The sequence below is a fragment of the Danio rerio genome, chromosome 4, assembly GCF_049306965.1.
Source record: "Danio rerio strain Tuebingen ecotype United States chromosome 4, GRCz12tu, whole genome shotgun sequence".
In the NCBI taxonomy this organism is placed as follows: domain Eukaryota; kingdom Metazoa; phylum Chordata; class Actinopteri; order Cypriniformes; family Danionidae; genus Danio; species Danio rerio.
The window spans coordinates 23,152,144-23,173,533 of NC_133179.1; the positions used below are offsets into that span (position 1 = coordinate 23,152,144).

The following is a 21,390-nucleotide window of genomic DNA, read 5'->3' on the forward strand; positions in this document are numbered from 1 at the left end:
ACCTCGAATGCTGACTATGTGCCTTATTCAGGATTAAATGCTACCAGTGTAAGTTTAAATACCATTTTATTTCACATTTATTGCCATACTGAAAGTGTCAGCAGTTAAAAAAAATATTGAAAATGTAATAGCAAACATTTAGTTTAAACATAAACATTTAGTTTAAACATTAAACATACAAACCAACATGTTATTATATTAACATGCATTCATTATATTATAAACCAATTATTATATGCAAACCAACATGTATTATTATATTAATCTGTATTAATTATATTAAACACCTCCGTTTGGTTGGGAGTGCAGTGCACTATTCTGCTTTTCTGAATGACTAGTATTTATACATTTCTTGCCACTGGAATCTTGTCACATCGAATGTTATTGGTACACGATGTAAGAATGCAGCAGAATCTCCAACCCAAAACAACATGAATCCAAGAACATACTTGCCAAAACCACAATGGACCTGTCCGACTGAATGGAAAAAGAGGAGTAATTCTGATGGATGAATTCTGGAAGGGTCATGAATGCTAACAGCTGTAATTTATCACGCTTGTTTCTGCATTATCCACATTGAGGGAGGTCTATGACAGTCATCAGCACGTATAGAAAATAAGCCCTGACCCCTTCAGTGAAGGTTAAGCAGGATGGTGAGGGATAAACCTCAAGTCGCACTGTTTTTGTTTTTACATTACTTATACAAAGCTATATATGTACTTTTTCCTGGTGTCTTGGCTTGGTATGCTCATCTGTTTTCACTTGTTGTGGGTTCCACCTGTCCAGCAATGGCATGTTAATGTCAAAGGAGCGTCCTGCCTTTTTTCTGTCATGTGTGATTTGCTTTCAGGTGAGTTTGTTGGATGTGGGGCAGCAGAGGCTCAGAGAGCAGACGGGGCATGAAGACTGTGATTGTTTACAGGCGTTCTGGAGGCACAGGGCAGAGAGCGTGTCCTGCACTAGATCATACTGACTGATTCGGTCGCTGTGCTGTGTAAAGTTATAAACCACCAAATCATGCTCATCCGCAAGCTCTGCTTTATGTACAGATGGCGTATTTAATTTAGGAATGGAAGAAATACAGTTAAAGTTCACTATTCTATCATCATGTATACTTGAATGGCATCCTAAATAGTGCTATAAAAATGTTTATGTAGTGACATTTGTGTGAAAAGTATATTAATTTGCAGCATTTTGTTTTTTTTTACTTTTTTACTTTTACTGTTTTGCCACAAATTTCAGAACCCTGTTGTAAATTTTCAAAACTCCAAAATTCACGACACAATTAAATATCAAATTGATCCCATTTCAAAATTAATTGTAATTAATTGAATTAATATTAAATTGATCCAAGCACTCAAAAATGATAAATAACTGTTGCATCACTATTGATGCACGGAATCTGATGTACAATATTACAAGTTTAGATAATGAAGGTTTTGGAATAAATCAAATGACATCAGTTACCACAAAAGATGACCAGCTGGAATACTGGAATACATTATCTATTTATTTCATGCTCATTCATCCATATAAATGGGTTCTATGTTCCATGTACCACTTCATGTTTTCATATTTGGCATTACTGTATGCAAGAAAGTCTAATCACAGCAGGCCAATTTCAGGCCTGAGTTCACATTGACAGAAGGTTTTTTCTAAGATGTTTGACTAATGAAAACATCCACTGCAATGTGGAGGAGAACCTGTGACCAAATCCACAAAAAGAGACTAACGGAAATACAAATCCAAAAAAGAAATCAATGTGCATCCTGTGTACTGATGATCTAAAGTTACTTGTTAGCTGTTAGCTGTTGTAGTATTTGTATGATAAAAAAGGATTTTCAGAACCAATAATCCTGCAAATGCAAGGCTTCACTAAAGAAACAAACACATAATTTTGAACACTGGTGAGCCTGTGTCAAAAGTAGTGACTGTTTAAAGTTTTATGTCTACAGCAAGGGTGTCCAAACTCGGTCCTGGAGGGCTGGTGTCCTGGAGAGTTTAGCTCCAACCCTAATCAAACACACCTGAACCAACTAATCAAGCTCTTACTACATATAGTTAAAACTTCCTAGCAGGTGTGTTAAAACAAGTTGGAGCTAAACTAAGCAGGACACTGGCCCTCCAGGACAGAGTTTGGACACCCCTGGTCTAGAGTTTTGAAATGGACATCAGGGTTCTGACATTTGTAGCAAAATGAATGGAAAAAAAAAAAAAAAAACTGTGAAAGGTATAGATTATGAAAATGAAAATCTCCTCATCATTTGCTAACACTCAAGTGGTTCTAAACTTTTATGTATTTCCTCTGTTAAACAAGATATTCTGAAGAATGTTAAAAAAAAAGATCCGTAGTGGGAACAAAAATACTATGACTGTTGATGGCTGCTTTTCCCCCTAACATGCTTCAGTATAACTTCTTTTGTGATCAACAGACGAAAGAAACTCAAACAGGATGAGTAAATGACTGAACCTTCTTTTTGAGTAAACTATCCCTTTAATATTCAGACAAAGTTGATTCATTATGTTGTTTTGATCATGATTCATAACAGTTTGTAAATCAACGAGTGGCACTAAAAGATCAATTTATAATTGCATTTTAAAAATAACACCATCTAAACTAAAATTATGTTTTACAGTTGCACTTGAGCATCTTGCATTGCAAGTGAAATGATGTACCAGGTAAGCTACTAAACAAGTTTACTTGGGTTGCCATTACTTGACATTGGGATGGATGGATGGATGGAGGAATTGACGGACTGATGGATGGATAGATGGAAAGATAAATGGAAAATACTTAAGTACATGGGATTTTCAGACTTTTTAGCTTTAATATATATATATATATATATATATATATATATATATATATATATATATATATATATATATATATATATATACATATATAGTACAAGATAGAGAAATATACAGATAGAAAGATATATAGAAAGATATAGAGACAGAAAGATATAGAGATAGAAAGATATATAGATAATAGACCACTAGTGTTTTTATTCACATCACAATATAAGCAGCACAAAGCTAAAAAAAAAAAAAAAAAAAAAAAAGATTTTGTCAATGAGAAATAAGAATCTAGGGGCACCACATATCTTTAATATGAAATGCATAATTATGCTTAACTTGATAATTTGTTGACAGGAAGAGAGAGAGAATTTCTGTAACTTACTCCAATAGTCATACATGTTTCTAATTTGCATAACTCTTTCAGCAGATAATTATATCTTTGCAGTGATATCCTGCAGATGAATGAGCTTCCTTTAAGCTGAAAAGCAAGAGGAAGAGAGAAAGTGCCAAAAAACTATTTAAAAATGAAGGGAGGTTATTGTCATGATCACATGTTCTTAAGTGTGGTGCTATATTAGAAATCATCTGTCTCAATTTTGTACCTCTTACTCGTCGACATTTTCACGGACAGTTTTTACCAGAGGTTACGCTTTTAATAGAGGCAAAAGTGATTTGTGACAGGATCAGGTCATTCATGTTCTGACTGTCGACAACACAAAAAACAACACACAAAAAGCATAAAACTAAATGAATAAATAAATAAATGAAACTCTACAAAAACAATACACAGAAAAACAGGCAAAATGCAAAACCAAAATGCAAAACCAACAAATCAAAACAACACAAAACACTCTTAAAACTACCATGGCGCATTTTGCTATTTACATGGCGGACTTTGTAGGTGGAAAAACTGAATGCTTCACTAGCGAGAAAACAGTTAAACAGACCATCTGCAGTGCGAGGATAAAGAGCTACCCTTCTCCATTTGCCCTCCTTACAGTACTTCACTTTACTTTACATTTTGTTGGTCAATGGTGCAGTCTATTTCAGTTCTTCAAAATAGCAATAATGCGCCTTTCAGCTTGAATCAAGCCATGAATCAAACTAGCGGTGCTCTTTAAAGCACAGGAAATGTGATCTGTCCGTGGGATCGTTCCATGAGCGGGTTCTTTATTAGGATAAAGAGACGAAAGGCAAGGGATATTACCTTTAATGCAAGCCTAAATTGATTTAAAATCCTGTGATTATTTAATTATGACAGCACGTCTTGGCTATCAGCTTTATGAAATATGTCAGTATTAAAATTTGCCGTTGGGGCCAAAATTAATTTATGCATAATCATACCACATTTTTGTCCCAAATATCTGCCCCCACTAAGAATTAGGAGAATGGAAAATATTAAATATGTTGTGTGACTATCTTGTATAGTTTTATTGAAACATATGGATTTTGTCTTTTAATGGTAAAATGATCCATGGAAGATTTTAAATGACTACAATCAGACTGAATTACTGCTTTACATGGAAAACAAGATGTAGCGGGTGAGCCAATGTATATATTTGACAGATTTAGGAAGATTTAAATGTTCTCTGCCGTCAAATCCAAGCCATCTTAATGCATGACAGAGATCTTAACTTCTGTTTCAGTATAAAAAAGGGGTTTGTGCTTCAGAAGACTGGGAAAAGTGCATTCACTCCTTGCACAGTCAATATATTCATCAGCTCTATGGTCCTTTGGATAAATGCTATATTCTAAAAGAAGTGCAATTAATAGTATTGAATGTGCACATGTAGTATACTTAAAATAAACATTTAAAATATATTTTAGGATTTTATTTTCAAATAAAAAGCTGCTCAAAAGAGTACATCTATGACTTAACTCTAAAAACTTTTAACATTTTAATGTTAAAGTCTTCATTCATTAATTATCCTTTGGCTTAGTCCCTTTATTAATCAGGGTTCACCAAAGCGGAATGAACCGTCAACTTATCCAGCATATGTTTTTACACTGCAGATGCCCTCCCAGGTGCAACCCATACTGGAAAACATCCATACACACTCATTCACACATACACTACAGCCAATTTAGTTCATTCAATTCATCTATTGACCTTATTCTTCGCGTATGAGAGGGCGCAGCCATTTGATTCTTTTTGGCTCAAGACTTTCGATCTCTTTCACTTCAATTCATTTTTAGATGTTAAAAACAGCTCGTTATATTTTCTTATTTTATTTTTCTGCTTTGTCTGTATTGTCAAGAACACACTTGATTGTAGAGCAAGTAGTTTGACATTTTTTTGTCATTTATTTATTCCTAGTCGTTTCTCCCATAGGCAACTGAATTTAAACTAAAACAATTTTAAAAATGAGCGCACTTCCGCATTGAAGAATAAGGTCAATACCGCATGTCTTTGGACTGCACCCAGAGGAAACCCACGCGAACATGGGGAGAACATGCAAACTCCACAAGAAGGTCTCTGACTCGAGTCAGTAGGTGTTTCTGTGTGGAGTTTGCATGTTCTTTCCATGTTCGCGTGGGTTTCCTCTGGGTTTCCCCCGCAGTCCAAAGACATGCGCTATAAGTGAATTGAGTAAGCTAAATTGACCATAGTGTATTTGTGTGAATGAGAGTGTATGGGTATTTCCCAGTAAAGTGTTGCGGCTGGATGGGCATCCGTTGCGTAAAACATTTGCTGGATAAGTTGGGGGTTCATTCCGCTGATGCGACCTCTTATTAGTAAAGGGACTAAGCCGAAAAAAAAAGTAATGAATAAACCACATTTTTAATCAGTGTTTAAATAATATTTTGCAGTGCTTGTTTTAAGATGTAGTATTAATATTGATGTGTTAACCAACATTCATGTAAAGTGCTTGGTTAAAACTTTTACAGTTTTGTGATACACAATTTTACATTTAAAGGTCATCGACTCTAAACTCATCATTACAAATACATGTGTAATGATTATAAATATATTCAAATTGGTGTTGATAAATATATTTAAATGCAAATACTGTAAATTACAAAAGAAAACTAGTTTACCTTACATTCCTGTCAGCTTATGTAAATTTAAAATATTTTTATTTTTAAATATAAAATAAAAAATAAATAATTGTAATTAAAATACAAAAGGTAATCTGATAATCAGTAACTTGCATTTATTATAAAGTTACTCAATGATTCATTTTGTTTAATTGCTATATTAACCATTTATGTAAACAATTAGGATTAATTGCATTTATTTATAACATTTCATTTAATAAAGTATGCTCGTTCTAATAGTTTGATTATCTTAGTTTGTATAGTCATGTCCAAGAAAACCCACAAAAACGATTGACAAGCCTTAGAGTTCAATATGTCATTTTTATGTCTGAACCTATTATTCATTGTAAAGTTGCATCAAAAAAAAATCTGTCGCGTCTAGCCATTACTGTGTAAAATTTCCTTAAGTACTACTTTAAAAAAAGAAGTGTAATTTATCACTACAAGTTCAAACATATAAATAAAATATGAATTTAAGAACACAGTAAGTACAGTAATTTTGACAGCTAGAGGGTGTGGGTAAAGTCTAGATAGGATACACGGCCGGCCGCAAATGCAATATTTACATCAATATAGCAGAATTTTTTATGACACTGCAAAAAAATAAATCCAAAAAGGTGGCAACACCAAAGCTCCAAAAATACCAATTTATTAAGTTAAAAGGGCTGATACAAGGCTGATACTTTGGTGTTGCTGCTTTTTGAATAAATATTTTGCACTTTTTGCTGTTTGGCTGAGCACCCAGTTAAAGTGGTATGCATGCTTTTATACATTTTTTCACTGCATAACAATAATTAATATTTTACAGAACTGTGATGGTTGGGTTTAGGGTCAGGGTAGGGGTAGATTTTAATAAAATACAATTAATGGGAAATTTAATAAATAATATAAATCATTTTCATTAACTTCAGGCCACAACCATATCTGATTTAGCAACAATCATAAGCATTTATTAACAACAAACAAAGGTGTAGTTTAATGATGGAGTGACTGAGTGTGGAATCATGGGAGTTGTGGTCTTAATTACATCCTATGGGACTCTGCAGAAACCATGTTCGTGGATGAGCTAAAGTCCTTAACACTTATTATCATGGTAAAGCAAATTAAGGCTGAAAGCTGTCAAATTTTCTGATGAGAGACTAGTGTGACATGGCATGAAAGCAACAGATTTATTTTTTATTATTCAGTCATGATCATAAAGAAACAGCAGTTTTATCATCATGAATTCATGTTAGGGTTTTAACGCGGCTCTGTGTAGTCTCATAAAACACAAAACATATAAAAATGTCTTTAGTGATTTCTATCAAACCAAACTGGAAATCAATGACGTGTGATGTCATTAGCACGGCTACAAAGGATACGGTTTGTGTCACTAGATTAATCTGGTTGATTCTCTGGATTTAAAGACTTCTGAAGAATCTTACACGTTGTACCTTCAACCCTATTTTGTTAATGTCTGTGATATCTGTTTTAATCTTTTTATAATTTCTTGTTTGCTTCATGTTGAGCACTTCTACATATTTAATGCTTCAACCACTTGCACCACTCAGACTGTCCTCAGTAACCGAGTCCATGTGGAAATGTCTATTTTGAGGTACCGTATGGGAAAGAAACAAACCGATTCTGACACAACGACATGCACTCAGGGTGAAATGACTGGCGAGTGAGTCAGGATGAGCTAATCTAGTTAGTCAAGATCACGCAGCTCGGGTATAAAGCTGACTTTGTCTGCTTTCCCTCTCGTCGCTCACTTGCTCACTTTTCCTTCGGCTCAATTCTGAAACAATGTGCTGTCGATATCTCGTAGATTAGGAGATACTCTTTTCTAAACGCAAAGTAACTTTCCATCAGAAAACACCTGAGTCCAGAATCAATAATCAAGCCTGATTGTCTGCTTTGATTCTTCAGGACACAAGTGTCAATACAGACCTGACTCCGTAGAGCTCTTTGAAATACAAACCTAGACTATGTTTACACTACTGTGTTTGTTTTAACTAAACATTTTAAAATGAAAATGTTCCTCATTCATACTGCCATTTCTGGCACATTTGAGAAATGTTCTACATGAATAAAAATGATTGTCTAAAGGTAAAAAAAAGCTACAAATTTGCGAAAGTGTATTCATAATTATTAAACATCACAAATTACCTATAACGGCATTAAATGTTTACAATAAGGCTATTAAGGTGCATTTAGAGAATATTTTGTCAGCATATCTTTTAAATACCAGTATTCAAAACAAATTCAATCAAAAATGTTAAGTAACTACAAAATTATAGAACAAAATTGCATGTATATATAATAATATTCCTTACAAACAATGAATGACAACTGTGTTAATAGAAAACTGTTACATTTTAAGCAGGCTTAAATCCTTTACCTCTTACAAATATTCAGAACATAATTAAAATATGAAAATGTTCATATAAAATGACTAAATCAATAAAATAAGACGGCGTTTGTTGTATTTTTAAAAATGCTGGTTTCCACACAACTCATTCATGTCAAGTTAACTTAATAATTTTTACAAATTTAAGTGGATTTAAGCAGTCCCAAAGAAACTTATAAATTGTGTTGTTCCAACTCATTTTAAATAAGTAGTTTGAACAAGAAGCAAACGTTATCTTTGAGTGTATAGGTCTAGTAGCCCAGTGGCATATAATAGCCACATAAAACAACAAGAAAAAAAAAAAAAACATCAGCTTTTAAATGTTTTTTTTTTCCACTGGATTGCAACCCCTGGGCCATTTATGTTACATTAATGACAAAGTAATAGTGTCAGATGCAGCAGACTGATTTTATGGCACAATGTTAAACTTTGACACCTTTACGCACTCACATTCTTAAAAAAATGACACAACTGAGCATGGAGGATGATCTCCAAATCAAAATATCCTAAACAAATAAAAATGACTCTAAAAAGTAACATAGTTGTTAGACTACTGCACATTTTTGTCACTTTATTTTGATTGGCCATTTGTTGAATTTAGGTTACATTGCAACTAATTCTCATTAGATTATTAGTAGACTGTTAGGGTTTGGGTTAGGGTTATGGTTAAAGTAAGTTGACATGTACTTGCAAAGTTTCTTACAGTCAGTTAAATGTCTATTGAAAAAGTAGTAGTATTAAGCAGACAGTCTGCAAATATTCAAATGGACCATCAAAATAAAGTGTTCCCCACATTTTTGTGTTGTCAATATGCTCATGTTTATATAGTTCCTATAGGTGTATGTGCACATTGTGTACAATGTTTGTATGTTTATAACCACTATATAAATTTCAAGCCAAATTTAAAAGGTAAACAAACATCTCTTATTGGGAAAGTGTGAAATTGAATATTTTTGAAATATGAAAAAATGTTTACAGTACTAATATTGAAGTATCCATGTAAATCCTCATTTTGCAGCATGATTGTTTAGTGCAACCAATAGACTGTACAACTGACCATCTAAAATGCACAGTCTAACTGATCACATAGTCAACTTATGATAGCCAGGTTTCCATCCTAACCCAGAGCAAATCTTTTCAAATCTCCCCCCCTAAAATGCAAATTAGGTGCATTTCCATCAAGTAGAGTGACTGATTTTAGTATTGGTAGCCTAGCAGCAAACAGTAAACAAGGCAAGCGTAATGGAGTCACGTGTGTATATTGTTCGTTATGTCAGCATTTTTCTGGCTGATTAAACCCAAGTCCAAAACCACTTTAAGCATGTGTAATGTTTTTAAATTTTTTTATGAAGAGTTTTTTTTTGGTGAGTCCAAAAGTCGTTTCTCATGCGATACATTGAAATGCACATTAACTCATGCACAAGGGTGATGTAAATTTAGCTACAGCATTTATCATTATAATGTGTATTCTTAAACTACATTTTGGTCATCATATAAGAAGCCATTTGAAACTGTCACTGTCATAATTTTTCACACCTTGGTTTCCTTAAAGTGTTTTTAAAGTAAAAAAAACAAAACTCTGAGTAGTCTGGATGCAATGTGTAAATGTAGCAAAATGTTGTTATTTTTTTATTAATGCAGCCTAAACCTACACATGCACATGTTCAACTTGATGAATTTTAACAGTAGCTTTCACTGTTTGAAGCTTGTCTCGCAGCCATGAATAACACCGTTGTCTAATTTCTTTGACAGCGATCCAAATTTTAAAGCCCATTGACTGAATCTTTCGGCGGCTCAGCACTTTCTACTGTGTACTGCTACTTATTAACACTCTCATTATTCACCTTTTCTTCTTTGTTTATCCAGGTTTTGCTTCCTAGGTTTCAGACCCGGCCACAGCTACGCTAGATATGCTAAAGCTAGGTCCCCTGGCCTTTCGGGAAACAATGTGTTTCTATTCAGAGTCATCGGCGAACATGCAAGGCTATCAATCAGCAGATCTGGCGCTCAGAAGTGACTCGCTCATCAAAGGGCCTCATCAGAAGCGAAGACGTTTCTCAGAGGAAAACTAGAAAGGGCTGCGCTGGGTGACTGGAGGTGAAGCTGCTGCGTTTTCCTCCAGCATGCTGGGTGAAAAGACACTATGTGATGTGTTTCAGGCACGATATATACAGACAGTGATATTTGTAAGGCTATCCATTCTCAAAGGCTTTCCAAAGCAGTGTCTGTGACATAATTTTGTCAATAACAAATAATTTTCAATACAGAAATTCTGCTTACATGTCTGCAAAAACCAACACAATCTCACGGCAATTCGTAACTTTTTCATTTAGTGGCTAATTCGTATGAATTCGTACGATCTAATTCGTACAATTTAGTACGATTTGCTTATCCCCCAATGACGGTTGGGGTTAGGGGTGGGGTCAGGTGCCACGCCTCCTTTTAAAAATCGTACCATTTCGTACGACTGAACTCGTACGAATTCGTACGAATTAGCCACTAAACTGGCAAAACGTAAAATACTTACGTTTTCTCGTGAGATCAGGCTGGCAAAAACCTGCTTATGTATACATTTTCCCAGTAGTTTACAGGGTTTCTCTGAAAACTGAACTGACACAGTTTTAATGTACTACAACACACTGCTTTGACACAATCTACACTGTGAAAGCGCTATATAAATAATATTAATTGAATATAATTTGCAGGTTAAATTAATACATGAGACAGTAAAAACAGCAACAACTGTTTCCTACCTTTTTTACACAATCTATTATATGGGTTGATCAATGGTCATCTAGATGTGTTGGCTTTAGAACTCCTTGCTTGAATGTTTTGCTTTGAAACTGCAGTAAAACATGCCACAAGCAATGTGCAAGATTTCCAATAGATAAAATATTTTTTTCATTTATATAGCCTTTATGGTTGCGTCATCTACAATACACAGTGAAACATAGAGCATGTATTTCTAACTTTGCAGACATTAAGCAATTGATTTTTGCATATTAAAAAGAATATAGATTTTGCATATAGATTTGAGTTTATAGGTAAGTACATTATTTTTGTTGTTGTTGTTGTTGTTGTTGTTGTTGTTGTTGTTGTTGTTAAAATGTGAATTTAGGGAATGAATTTACATAATTGTCTCAAAGGATATAAAAAAAATAATAAAACAAATATTTTTTTTGAGCTCTAAAGCTGTACATTTTCTGACAAAATTCTTGTTGTCGATCCCAGTTGTAAGAGCAACATATAATAACTTGACTTCAAATGTAGTTGATCATTAGGAAAATTGGCAGAAAGTAGATTTTTTTCAATTTGTTGAACTGCATCCCAATCATCACAAATACTGAAGAAGACCTATTCGAACCCGCATGGACCCAAGATTCTCAAAAAAATCTGTCAAGTTTGGTGAAGGAAAAATCATGGTTTGGGTTTACATTTAGTATGGAGGCATGTGAGAAACCCGCAGAGTGGATGGCAACATCAACAGCCTGAGATATTAAGACATTTGTGCTGCCCATTACATTACAAACCACAGCAGAGGGCAAATTATTCAGCAGGATAGCGCTTCTTCTTATACTTCAGCCTCCACATCAAAGTTCCTGAAAGCAAAGAAGGTCAAGGTGATCCAGAATTGGCCAGACCAGTCACCAGACTTGAACATTATTGAGTATGCCTGGGGAAAGATGAAGGAGGAGGCACCGAAGATGAATCCAAGGAATCTTCATAAACTCTGGGAGTCCTGCAAGAACGCTTTCTTTGCCATTCCAGATGACTTTATTAATAAATTATTTGAGTCATTGCAGAGATGTATGGATGCAGTCCTTCAAGCTCATGGGAGTCCTACACAATATTAATTCTTTTTCCACTGCACAATGACTTTATATTCTATACTGTACATTATTTCTGACAAGACTTTTGTCTAAGCAAATCAGACTGTACTGTCCTAATTAAAGAATTAAAAATCAAGGCATATCAGCCACTTCTGATACCAAAATCAACTAGAAGCCAAGTTGTTGTTTGCGCTAAAACTTGGATAGGCAACAAGACTTTTGTCAGGTAGTTTATTATTCACTTTGATCAAGCAAATAGTTTTAGGTGGATCAAAATAGTTGAATAATTTTCACACTGGCATGTTTACACAAAATATTATACATTATTCATTTTGTTAATTTTTTGTATTTATTTTTATACTTTTATCATACACTTATAGGCCTTTGATCGACTTACGAACCCACCGAATTGTACTAATAAATCCCTAAAGTTTAGGAAACGTTATCATTTCCAATATCAAGCCCTAATTTTTATTGTGCATTGCAGAATTTATGCGAAGTGATGGAAAGGTCAACATTATTTACAGAGGTTAACAGTGCTGCTCAGGGCAGTGTACAGATGACTTTTATATCCAGATGTCAAGAAATAATTTTACTTTTCTTCTGTTAATATAAAGGCCTTACAAATAATGTTTTCCATCAGTGAAGAGGGTGGTCTGTGAGTCTTTACATTAGCATGTGTGTCTGTTTGTGATGACCAACCATTACTAATGCAGAGTTTAAGCCACCTCTGACCCCAGATTATGTACGAGCCACTTAACATTAGTGTGACAAATGCTAAACATCTGCACGCACACACACAGGCGCACACACACCAGTGTATAAGTACAAGTGTACAAAAGCAAACGCAGCACTTCTCTGGTTCGTGACTCAGATTTGATCTCCATTTACACCGCATTATTGTCTTTTCATTAAAATAATCACCTTAATATCCCTGAAATATTCCTTCAGCCGGAGTGGCGTTCTGGCAGTCACCGACCACCCCCCTTACAAACAAATGCTTCTGATGTGGATATCAGAGTACAGCTTCACAAAGTCTCAATTATTTTAGCAGGTCGCATATGTGTGTGGTTTTGTGGATTTAGGTCTGGAGTACTGTTTAAGACACAATTCCTGATTTGTGCCATTTTTTTGTTGCTTTTTTCATGCTCCTTTCAAATTTGGCTTTTCACAAAGTGTTCTCTGTCTTGTTTTTGTCAATTAATTTTTATCTGATGACTTTAATTAATATATTTTTTAAGGCTGCTTTCTCAACAAAAATCATTTGAGCCATAGTCATAATTCATTTGAACAGCTTTCACACTAAAGCTTCTATTTTATTCATAACTTTATTGTAAAGATTTTTTTTGAAGAATGATGTGTTCATACATAGGGCCCTATCATACAGCCAGCGCAATGTGGCGCAAGGCCATAAGGGGCACAGCATGTGTTTTAGGATATAATTCAGGTTTTTGAACACACTTCGTTAATATTGTTCATTTATTAGTTTGCTGGAAATTAGAACTGAATTTAGAAATAGTTTTGAAACGAATATTTGCGCTTAACAAACACAATTAATTATTTATAGACTAATTGATGTCTGTGCGTAAAGGTTTTCCTATCCAAGAGCGAAAGTGAAAGTGATCCATTATTTCTCATTCTTACGCAGTAGATGGTCTGTTTAACAGTTTTCTGTTAAAAATCTGTTAACTGTTAGCTAGTGAAATGCTCAGTTTTTCCACTTAGACTTACTTTACGTCCTGTAAATAGCGAATGCTTATGGCGCGACGCAGCTGGCTCTTGAAGGGAATGGGAGATGAGACTCTAATTGGTTTATTCTCAAAACACACCTAGAACTCATTAAGAAAAAAAACTCAACCCTTTTAGACCATGCGCCCTGGCGCAAAGCGGATTTTCCCGTCCGTAAATTAGCAAAAATGCGTTCTGACATGCCCTGAAAGCGTTTGCGCCCTGCGTTTTGCGCCCTGCGTTTTGCGCTCTGCGCATGGACCGTCAAAATAGAGCCCATAATGTCTGATTACATACTGTGCAACAGTTTCCATAACTGGGAGATTTTTTTTCAGAACTTAAAGAGATAAAAAAAAAGATATAAAGAGATTCCCAAAAATTGCCCCCCAAAAAATGTTTGGCTCTATTCTTTCAAAAAGATGAGATATAACTTTTGAACCCGACTTCAATCCAATGCTTAGATGTTTTGTGCTGGAAAAGCATATAAATTAGTGAATATTTATTTGCTATAATTATCAGATGGCCAGAAAGTGATTAGTTTTTCTAAAGTGTTAAAATATTGGTGTCTGTCATGCAGTAAGTCCAGAGACTGTTGTGTACACCATGATTCTTATATAAAATTCATTTTAATGTGTAATATGACTAAAAAGTGGTCACAAACAAGTATTTTCTCAATACAAATGAGTAGCGTCTTGGACCGAAAACTGTATTTCATACGTCATGACTTAACAAGCGGATTAGCATATTGCTGATTATCAATAGCAACCTGTACAGTATGTTCATCTATTTGTAAATCTCTGATTAATTAAATTAACATAAGCTGTATATTACATTTATAGTACATCCATTTGTAATTATTACCCATAGTTTTCTACAATTGCATTTATAACTATACCTATATCTTGCACTTGCTGCTTTTGCACTCCTGGTTAGACATAAACTGCATTCCTTTGCCTTGTACTTATAATGTGTAATAACAATAAAGTTTAATCCAATCTAATCTAATCTAATCTAATCTAATCTAATCTAACAATCTTTTAAATTTCCCAATATTACACAACAGAAAAATCTGACTATTATAATTATAATAATATTATAAATATACAATCAATTAATCAATCAATCCATAGACTAATCAATTCAATTCAATTTCTAATCAATTCAATTAGAAAATTTGGGCAATAAGACATTAAGCAAAAAACTCTTGTTACACTAACAAAGGCAGGCAGCCGAAACATTTGTCTATTTTAATCTCCTGTTCTGACTCTGTAATTTGCATACAGAAAATTTGAAATACAGAAATCCTGAGAAGTTGATAATAACTATTTACTGTAATCTATTAACTATTAAAGTTATTGAAGTGTCTTGTCTAAATAAGCACTGTGTCGTATGTGTGTGTGTGTGTGTGTGTCTCTGTGTGTGTGATTTTACAGTCCAATGAACAAGCCTTCACTCTGACCATTTGACTGGAAAGCTGTAAATCACTTCAAGAGTCAGAGAAGAGCTAATTATTTCCTCCTGCTGTCACCACACGCACACACGCACGGACACACGGACACACACACACACACGCTTGCGCGCACACACACACGCACGCACACACACACACACACACACACACACACACGCATGCATACATAAACCAAAACCACTGGCACACAATTGGTTTCAGCAAGACTGCTTTTTAAACTAAAGCTGTAAAGTGGCAGCAACTTCAGACTCTTTGACAGTATTTAACTTGAGACTGTAATTACAACAGCAATATAGTAACCTGTAATTACAACTCACGACCACTGGAACCCTTTTCACACATAAATTATCACACAACTACTGAACAACGCAAATATTTTACAATAGAGGTTTGCTTACTGCAATTTATATTGTTAATAACATACTGTATTGTGAAACGCTGAGTGCCTTAGGTTGTACTCACACTATCCTATCCGAACCAGGCCCAGGCCCATTTCCCGGATCGTTTGAGAAGAGTGAGTGCTCTGAATCGGGCTCAGGCTTGGTTCACTTGGCCGGCCCTCGCCCGGTTGGAAGAGGTGTGCCAGAGCGTGGTTTACTTAAGCTTTAGTGCTGTACGCTTGTAGTGTGAGTGCAAAGCGCGCCTGAGCCCGAAACTGAAGACGAGACGTGACTTTTACAGGATTGTTTTTTATCATTCTTACTGTTCAATAAACGCAAGCTGTCATGGATTATTGAAGATGTAAACCCCTCACTGCACGACAGCTGCACCTTTAACAAACCTTAAAATTTTTTGCAGCACAAGGACTTTATAGTTGTTTATGAGCGTCAAAAGTTAATGATCTGATTGGCGAAATAGTTGACTGAGTGTCACTGCATCCCAAATGATTAAAATAATATAACTGAAGAAATCTCCATTATGCTGAGCGAAAGCTAGTATTTGATTCATTCTCTAGCATAATATCTAAAGTAATGACAAAACAGGTGATTTTGCTCACATTTAAAGATTTTAAGGCTGAACAGCATGAAATGCCATCAGTCTACAGAAATTTCCCAGTACTTCTCTGTTGCAATTGGGATTTCACAATAATGAACCCCGAAAAAGCCAAAGCAAAGCAAACACTACTAGATTAACATAGTATAATTACAGCACTACAACATACAAAAGAGAGAGATCAACTTAGAATGTCTCTTACCTGTTTTATATAGATTTGATAAGCTTTCATTTGAAATTACGCTGAGTTATTCTCCTCTAAGCAATTATTATGTGGTCTCTGTTGCCATCTTTTGGCAAAACATCAACCGTCTTTATAAGCACTATCCTTATGCACAGTAGCAATCTAAACAACTACATTGTTATTTAAAAATCCTCAATATATATATATTTTTTAGATAATAAAATGTACAAATTAAACATTTTATTACATTTTTATTAGTACTTTTTCTTATCTTACAAATATCTATATTTTCCATTTATCATCCTTTGCACATTATATTTCTTAAAAATGCTAATAACATAGGGGAAATATTATAAATCCTAATTGGTTTAATTACTTTTAATTTATTATTTATTATTATACCTTTGAATTAAATCACATAAATTGAATTGCAGATATTAAAAATGGGTACCAAAAGGACTATTTAAGACTTGGATGTTTAAATAATTATAAGATTCTTTACAGCACCTTTCTGGAAGACAATTTTAGGTCATGCCACGTCAACATCAAGATGTCAAACACTTGTACCCTATGATTTCAACATAAAATGAATTTTCATTTAATAAAAGTGTCTGACAATTAGGTCAAATGAATGTCAATGCATTTAAATAAGAAGTCAAGCAAGCAGGAAAAAACAATAGCCTGCATTTTTAAATAACTCACATGTCCAAATACCTCTTGGAGCCACTGCAGCTGTCATAAAGAGCACTACATATGGGCTCTTTGCAATTTTATTGAACATTTGGCTATCATTCACATGACACGCATCCAGCTTTCACCATCTGTAATTAATAAGTTGGCGGTGGAATTGTGGTAGTGAGGGCAATTCTGTCTTTCCTTGCTGAAGTCTGCACAATGTGGTCTGGAAATTGGCTCCAGAACGTCCAGCTCCCTGCACTTCCCTTGCAACTGGAATCTTGGACAGAAAAAAGCTCAATCTAGGCTGTGGATGTGTGTATGGAGAGATTTCACCGTCAATTTATGGGGCTTTTTATTAATGGCAGGATGATAGTTTAATCCGGTGGTTCGGAACTGCAGTAGTGAGTCAATAACCACAAAAGCACAATGAACTAGAGTTTTGTTATCCACATGGACAATGGGGATTCTATAATGTAACTCCAAATAACAAATTCCATTGAGTATTTTTGTATTTGGTTGGGAAAGTAAAATAACAGGCTTTCTGATTCTGATCACAGTGTTAGGGTGCAATTATGATTATGGCACAATTACTTTGTAATGATCAACTTCCACACAAGGAAGCATTCAGGAAACTGAAGAGTTAACATTTAACATGAATAACTGAAGAACGTTGTGAATAGGCTCATGACTGTTTGCAAGGCTGTGGATTAAAATGTATTACTGCTGTAAATAATTGAATAAAAAAGTTTGCACCCCTACTGATTTCCTTTTACTTTTCAAGTTTTCCATACTTTAAAGTTTTAGATCATCAAACTAATTTAAATATTAGTCAATGATAACACAAGTAAACACCTTATACATTGACATATACATGCCTGACATGTTTTCATCCAGGACTATGTGGTTCTGTATTTTGCTTTCCCTTAATAATAAAAACCTTAATTTCAAAACTGCATAATGTGTTTACTTGTGATATCTTTGATTACATCAAACATTAAAGTGGATGTATATTGGCACTGCTGGCAGGTGTGTGTTGGCTTTAGGCCACAGGGCACTGAATCAAACATGGAATGTCTCGAAAACCCTTTTGTACAAAAAAAAACACTTCCTCCGTCATTCACAGTTTCCTCCCAAAGGACGTTTTAAGCGCTCTCTATCACTATCTTTTGGTAGAGCATCAACCATAAATATCTTTGCTTTGCCCAAAATTATGCATCTTTATAATCATTACCGAAATCATTATCTTTATAAATAAACGGCATAGTTGCAATCTAAACAACTACATTCTCTCCAAAAAAGTACAAAATGTACATTATGTTGTACAACAGCTGCAATATTTGGCAAATTGTGGTGAGTGGTGTGTTTAGTCATTTGCTTGACACCCATGTGGGTGGAATAATACAAAGGGTGAAGAGGCTGTAAGAGTGCTGACATTACAGAATATCGCACGGCTATCAGCTAATCAGATTTGAGAACCAGAAAGAACTGTTGTAAAAAGTATCTTTAAGTATCACAGATATTAATTTAGTCATGCCTGTATATTTTTTCATGGTTTCTTGTCAAATATTTCTAAAAAGTTCTACTTTTAAGAAAAAATACTACTACATACTGAATGAGCTGAATTATAGAGCTGCGGTAAAGAACTGCTCATAAAAATGTATTCTGCATTGATTCTGAGATTTTCATCAGAAGTACATCAGTATCTTATGTAGAATGAATTCTCAGCTTAGTTTTAAATAGCAGATGGAGATGTATTCTTTACAAACAGCTCCTGCTTGCCTCCAATTCCATACAAAAACCACTTGAACCTAAAATAATAATTAATGAAGTTATGAAAGGTTTAAGCAAACTTCAAGAGTATTCACAGTAAGCTGTGTTTACATTAATCATGTGACATAAATGTCAACTTAAAAACTAGCTTAAATTGCAAACAAACAAAAAACAAAAAATAAAACTAGAGCACCATCTGCTGTTCAAAACTAACCTAGAGCGTCATCTGCTTTAAAAAAAAAATAAAATTATGCAGACTTTGATTTGTCAAACGTTTTTTGCAATAGCTCTAGTAAACGAACAAAATGTTTCATTTTTCTGTGTTTTTCTAAGAAAGAATAGAAAAGGATTTTGCTGTGAGTCATTGAATTATATTCTGTCTGTTACATGTGCATACATGCAACAAACCAAAATTTACCAATTGCAATTCACTTAACTGCCACCGCTAAGAACAAGGCTTTCTGAATTGGAAAATACTTTTTTTAATACCTTCCAGCCATCAAATTTCCTTTAACAAATATTAAGCAAATACATATTAAATATTAACATCAAACGCATATGCTTATTTTATTAAATAAATATGTATATAATACTTCTACCAGTATTATTTATTGATATTTTACTTACACTGAAAGTTTTACATTGATTTTTTCCCCCCATATTTTTATTTTTTACAGTGTAAATCTAAATAACATCAGCTATATTTGGAAAAATCTTTAACATATGTAAAACGTATATAAAAAAGGCAATTTCCCCCGCTGTTTGGTTATCATTTTGTGTACTTAATAATCCAGTGATAAATCCAAAGAGCTGTGGCACTTTCTCCTAAACTGCTGTTCACTATACAGGCAAAGTGAGACTCAGAGGTCTGGAATATCTGTTCATTTACTCAAAGAGAAAGGGAAAGAGAGAGAGAGAGAGAGAGAGAGAGAGAGGAGGGAAGAGAGAAAAGAGGAGGGGGGCTCAAGAGGAGAGGAGTGTAATAGGAAACCAGTCCACCCTTCTCTCTCTCTCTCCCTCTCTCTTACCTCTCTCAATCTTCTGTGTTCCCCGTCCCGCAGTCTGCCGGCTGGAATTACACCTCTCTTCAACTCCACGCTCCGCTGTCTTTTTCAGCTCGTCTCTCACCCAGTGACAGGACCGTCCGGCTGGGAAGCCTCATTAGGTGAGTCTCGCTCAGGGCTGATGGGCTCCTCTGTGGACCAAACAGGGCAGAATTTAGAGGGAATGGGGGACTTCAGGCTCAGGCTAACAGGTGCAGACGCCCACCAGAGACAGGAAATCAAGACCTATTACATGCTTCAGCCACTGAGACAAGAGGCTATATTAAAATAAAGATGTTGATTTTAGTTAGAGACACTTTTAAGTTTGTAATTTATTCAAAATATTGCTATTTTTTATTCTAAAACACACTGAGCATTTATTTTATAACCTGACAATGTGCCAAACATGCTCCTCAGAAGTTTAAACAGCTTAATGTCAAACTTATTTGAATATTTACCACTATTTAAATTATGTTTACTGATCTTTTCTTAGCTCTCATTCCATTTCTTACATGACTGGCATTTTTAATTAACGTAGTTAACTTGAAATTGGTACATTTTAGTGTGCTGCTTTTACAAAAAAATTAATTCCTCATTTAATCTTCTATATATTAATATCTTCTTATGTTTCTTGAATATTAAATATTGTAAAAAGCACATTTTTATGTCTTTTATAGCAGAAATGTATACTATAAGTTTCCAAAGGTGCAATAACCCATATTTAATTTCAAGAAATTCTAATATCTAACATTCTACATGTTAAATATAATAGCCATTTTCATGTTTATGAGGCATTGTGAACAACGCTCTTCCATCTCTCAACTGAGTATTTTTTTGTGCATCCTGAGCATTTTTTATTGGCATAGACACTGGGGAATGTGTTCTGAGAGCCTCACGGACTGGACAGCAGTGAGTGTGAATGAGTCTAGGGAGTTTGAGACTAAGATGTTATTATTTTATAAGTGTGCCCATAAGATTGTATCTGGGATTTGGTCCTATGTAAAAAGCAATATTGAATGGGGATTTTTATTGTTGTTGCTCTGTGGTAGAGTGCGTGCCTGGCATTGTGTGTGAGCTGGTGAATGACAGGGTGTGGTGTGGTGACTAGCATCTCAAAAAAAGCAGAAATTCATGCGTTTTTGTTGCATATAACTGTAAAATATTATATTTTTGAGAGTTGTTTTTGATTTTATTAAAGATTTAAAATTCTAAGCTTCTCTATTAAGTCCAAAAGTCCATATTTAAAGTAATAATAAATACTGACGCAAAGTTCTGTTTTCATTCTTTGCTGAAAGCAAATATATTTCAATAAAATTGAAATATTAAAAAAAATAAGCAAATGAACATTACAGTAAAAAAGAGCAGTTAAGAAAGCATCTTTTAATCGTAATTATGGTGTTTAAACAAGCTTTTCAACTGTTTTACTGTTAAATGTATGAGCAGTTTTATAGCTTTAAACA

The 21,390-nt window shown here is 34.4% G+C and overlaps 2 protein-coding genes across 2 annotated transcripts in view; one reads left to right on the forward strand and one right to left on the reverse strand.

Annotated features, from left to right (window-relative positions):
- kdm7aa (lysine (K)-specific demethylase 7Aa) overlaps positions 1–21,390 on the reverse strand; it is a 248,464-nt gene that overhangs the window by 69,690 nt on the left and 157,384 nt on the right. Inside the window, exon 7 of the mRNA XM_073945593.1 lies at positions 19,916–20,082. The gene's annotated coding sequence lies outside the window, so the exon portion shown is untranslated. The remainder of the gene's footprint in view (positions 1–19,915; positions 20,083–21,390) is intronic.
- Positions 19,947–21,390, forward strand: part of sema3c (sema domain, immunoglobulin domain (Ig), short basic domain, secreted, (semaphorin) 3C) — an 84,514-nt gene continuing 83,070 nt past the window's right edge. Inside the window, exon 1 of the mRNA XM_017355318.3 lies at positions 19,947–20,052. The gene's annotated coding sequence lies outside the window, so the exon portion shown is untranslated. The remainder of the gene's footprint in view (positions 20,053–21,390) is intronic.